Source organism: Barbus barbus (assembly GCF_936440315.1).
Source record: "Barbus barbus genome assembly, chromosome: 19".
Classification (NCBI taxonomy): Eukaryota; Metazoa; Chordata; class Actinopteri; order Cypriniformes; family Cyprinidae; genus Barbus; species Barbus barbus.
Genome location: NC_136747.1, coordinates 1,973,427 through 1,978,691, shown reverse-complemented (window position 1 = coordinate 1,978,691; position 5,265 = coordinate 1,973,427).

Sequence of the window (5,265 nt, the reverse complement as noted above, 5' to 3'; positions counted from 1 at the left end):
GAATCACAGAGAGGAAGTGACACTTCTTCTAGGCTGCCTGGTTTTTGTTTTGTTTTTTCATTAAACTGCACATTCCATATAAACCATTACATTTTTTTTTTTAAGTGTGCTTATAGTATATTTATTTTAAACAAAATAAGAGTGAATGTCCTCAGGACAACATCAATTTTCCTAATCATCCACAAAAGTATATATATTATATATATATGGTTTTTTTGGGAAAGTAGAAATGCACAAAGTCTCCTGTGAGGCTAAGTTTGGGTGTAGGGTTGGTGTAGGGCAGTGCTTCTCAAAGTCCGGACTCCGGTCCGGATCCGGACCCGCTTCTATTTCATATTTCAAGAACACTAATTATATTTCCTACTTTGATAAAAGCACGTTAAACTTGTAAATCATTTGTTTATTTATTCTTATTTTTTTATGTCTTTTGGAGAAGGTCCGAAATTACAGGCGAGATATTGAAACTTTTCCTTCATGACATTTGTTGTCATCATGACATCCAGTGAGCGTATGACGTTTGACGTAATCGGGCGACATTTCACCGCTAATATTTAATTTTTTTTGTTTTGTTTTGCTATCACTTATATTATGGCAATTTGTCTTATAGCAGTGCCCAGTGTATACATTTATTTGTGGCGGCTTGTCACAATATCAAAACTGACCGCTACAAATAGATTTTCCAAAAGGCTTATACTTCGTTGAATAAACTGAGCACTGCGCGTTTCAAAAATAAAATGCTGCGCGGGTGTTTTTATATGAATGTATCTTTTAAAGGAACCGTCCGTTTTCTTCAGAAAAGCTTTGATGTCAATTTTCATTTGGTCTTTCCTGTAATGGCTGATAAAGTAGCACTTATTTGATTACAGTCGTTACCGGGGAAACAGCTATATATCATGCTTCAACAGCGCCTCCTGCTGGCAGAGAATCAACTTGCATTTGCTAGTCTGCGGGAAACACTGGTGTCTGTCAGCAAACATAAACAAAAAAGCATGCTTCAGAACTGTTTTGAGAAGGTGCTTAAGTTTTGAGCCATGTATTATTACTATGAATTAGGCTACTACTACTACTACTATTACTATCTTGTGCCCTGCAATAACCATTTACGCAAACTCTCTTTTGCTATAAAGGGGAAAAAAGAGAAAATCGGCCCAAAAAATCAGCATCATATATCGGCCATAGGCTGCCCTGATTTCTAAATATCAGCATTGGCCAGAGAAAAAACATTATAGGTCGACTTCTACTGCTGACACTTAAATTAATTGTTTTGCCACTTTTGCACTTGTTATTAAAGTATTTTGAATGCAAAGGGAACCTTTTTTTTAAATGAGTGTTTATTTGTTATATGTTATGTATGTTTATTAAAAACACGTTTTGTAATAACCAATTGTTCCGGACCTTTGACACTGATGAAAATTCAGATTTGGACCTTTGAATGCAGACTTTGAGAACCCCTGGTGTAGGGCAATAGCACACACAGTTTGTTCAGTATAAAAACCATTACGCCTATGGAGAGTCCCCATAAACCACAAAAACCAGCATGTCTTTTCTACATTGCATTTGTGCTCTAGTACCAGGCCTCAATTATTTGAAGATGGGTGAATCAAATAAGAAGTCAGACAGTACATCCACTCCTTTTAATGTACTTCCCCTGATAGCAAGCAACCTCTGAATCAATGTTAAAAATAGTTGATTTGTCAGCATTAATGGCACTGAATTAATATAAATTTTGCACCTGCAATTAATGTTGAAGAAATGTTGAAATTTCAACAAACCACCATTACTGTGATCAGTGTTTGCTTTAGCTGGGCTCTTGACTCTTTGTCCTTTATTGTTAGACTTTCACTGTCTCTTGTAACAATGTGTTGAAATACATTTGTTCCCATCTAAAATCCATTGGGATCAGGTGATTGTAATTGTAAATCATTGTAAGGTTATTTAAATAATATTGCTTAGTTTTGTTTGTTATGTGTAAATAATTTGTGATACTAAAGCAGTGGTATGATTATCCTACTTCTATGAGTTAACAGTAATTACTTAAAATTTTTAAAAAAAAAGCGTTAAGTTACTGAATCAATTAGACATCAAGAAGTGGCGTATGAAACTCAATGGTGACAACCAACAACATAAAAGTTTATGCTGAAATGCATGCTGGGTATTAACTTAGTATAAAACTCATTAATGACTCCCAGCATCCATTGCAGTGATCTGTTTATCTGAATTAGTTTGATGATTGTCACCATTGTTGAGGTTTGTATGATGAGTGTTGATTTCTATTTTGCCACATTTGTGAAACAATTCTTTCTCCAACAAAGAACCAATCAAGCAGCTGAAGCAGAGTTTTAACAGCTGATTAGCGTTGGTTAAACCAGATGCTTCAGTCAGAGCAGAGCTGTACAGCTGAATGTGACTTCCCTCACCGTAATGTCTGACTACTGAATGTGTTTCAGAATAACTCACCTCTGTGTCTGGCTGCCAGCGCTCTAATGCTTTCTGTGACTTCAGCTTTGACCAGACTATTCCAGAGAAAAGAGAAAAATGCATTTTAATACAGGGACAGATACCATTAGGGACAGTTTCCAGAGCAGGACCCTTTTGTGTCGTTTATTAACATGCATCAATATTCATTTATAGGTATTTTTCTCAACGTTTAAATGGTTTAATATGGTAGTTTGTCTTTCTGTATATTTTCAATATATTTTGTAAAGCTCAGTGATATATGTTGTGCTCCATGCAACAATCTGGTCTTTTTTTTCCCCCATTTATTAAAATGTGTTCTTCTCTTATCATGGACAATTAAAATTTGTCAGGGGGACAATTATAACCCTACGGAAGTTCTAAGCGGCCATGCATTATTATAATTTTTCTGTCTTGTTTTCTCGTGATCACGACATAACGAAAGTTGTTTTGTCGTTATCACGACTTAATTTTCTCTGTGTATTCGCATGAGAAAATGCTATAGAAGCAGCATCATCGCAGCATCATGGATGATCGTATTTGCTTTTACTTTGATCAGGGACTCACTCAAACTGAAATAGCTCTGTGTCTGTCAGTGATTGACGACTTACACATAAGTGTTCGACACTTGAGAAGGAGGCTGTCGGGTCTGCAACTATCGTCGAAGACAATATAGCGACCCTGATTTTCTCACAATAGCTACAATTACGTCGTAAGAAAACGGTTTTTACTTTGAGATCAACAACTTTCGTTATGTCATGATCACGACAAAACAACTCGTTATGTCATGATCAATTAAGTCATGATCATGAGAAAACAAGACAGAAAAAATATAATAATGCATGGCCGCTTAGAACTTCTGTATAACCCCATTATTTTTTTATTCAATTTTTTTAATTAAATGATTACTGAAAATAGATATTGGTAAAAATGTATCTCCAACAAATAGCTTGTAGTGTCTTGAGTTTGAGCAGAAGGCTAGTAATGTCAAACTACAACAAAACTGTTAATCTTGTTAGCAATTAAATAACAGCATGATTGGAGATTGAAGAATGCTTTTTAATCATTTATTAACATAATTCATAGTATACATTGCATGAATTGGGTGATTTATGTACTGTATATCTGATGAACTATTGTACTCACGGGACACTGCGTCCTCAATCTGGGTGACGTTGGCGAAGTGGGCTGTATTAGGAATGCCCAAACAGCGCATGCCGTGAGCGTGACGCCACTCCTGAAACACAGAAAACCAGGAACACCAAAGCTGTTATAGGCTTTTCAATACAGCACAACAGTTAAGAGTCAAATTACAAATACTTGTTACATTACATTTACATTTAGTCATTTAGCAGATGCTTTTATCCAAAGCGACTTACAAATGAGGACAATGGCAGCAATCAAAACCAACAAAACAGCAATGATATGCAAGTGCTATGACAAGTCTCAGTTAGCTTAACGCAGTACATGTAGCAAGGGTTTTTTGTTGTTGTTGTTGTTTTAATTATACACTGTATAACCCGCCAAGTTCAAAGTCCGTTTGAAGAAACTGATTACCTTAAACCATTTAACTTTTTAAAACTAACAGAGTACTCTGAACTTAATTCTGTTGAGTTTAGTAAAAGAAGATATACACTGCAGTTAAGTAATTAAGTGATTAATTGAGTGTTATACTAAGGGGCCGTTGAATGCTTGAATCTGATTGGCTGACAAACGTTCTAAGGTGTGCAATTATTTTCAGGGAAACGCACGACAAACATAGTTCGAGGCACCGCATTACACGCCCATAACCCTTCGCCAAATGATTTGCATTATTAATTTGCATAATTATTTTGCATTTACCTTAACTGCGTGAAATTTCGTCTCTCTTTAATACTTTTAACTTTAAGTCATTGCGCTAAAATTATTTGGTTTGAATCACGTAGACTCACACAGATATCAAGATTCAGCGTATGAACCTCACCAATGGTGACAGTCAACTAAATATTCAGATCAACTCTGAACATCACAAAACAAGCTTTTCGTTGATTGTCGCCATTGTTGAGGTTCATACCCTGAATCTTGATATCTGTGTGAGTCGACATGAGCCTCTCCAAGTAATTACTGCAAATAGTTCTGTCCTATACCTTGTGTTCAAAATGATGGTTAATGGCCTGCATTATGATCCATGTCAGTGTTGATTGACAGGTTGGCATACGTCAGCTGTGTACGTGGGTAGATTTTATGACCTGATTTGTAGCTATGTGATTCTCCCTGTCACCCCTGACTGACATGACAGTAGGGTGTGTAAATCAAAAGCTCAAAACAGATGTTAGATTTGACTTTTGATGGATTTATGAGTAGATTTATGATGTTTTTATCTCTCACCTGTGCCATGGCGTTGTTATGGTGTTGCTTCCTGGGCTGTAGCTAGCTTCCAGTCTGAAGGTGTTAGGCTGAGCACATTATGTTTGTTTGATCTGTAATGGTATATGTTAATGCCTCGACGGAGTTCTTCTTGATTGTGGAAAAATAGCTGAGCAAAGGGGTGCGTATTGACACCTTAAGAGGATCAGTGTTTGTTTGATCTGATTGGTATATGTTAATGTATAGTCACCAATTTGTTCCTACCGGCCCGACTACATCCACCTCTGAAAAAAGGTGCTATGTCCAGGCATGGTTTTCTTTATCATCTCTATGTGTGTATGCTAACACCTCTGTAGGATCAGAACAACCTAATCTGTAGGTTGAATAGATAAACTTATGAGAAGCAATCTTAAGTTAAAAATTATTCAAACCAAGAACTTCTCAGACCTATTCATTTCCTTGTAA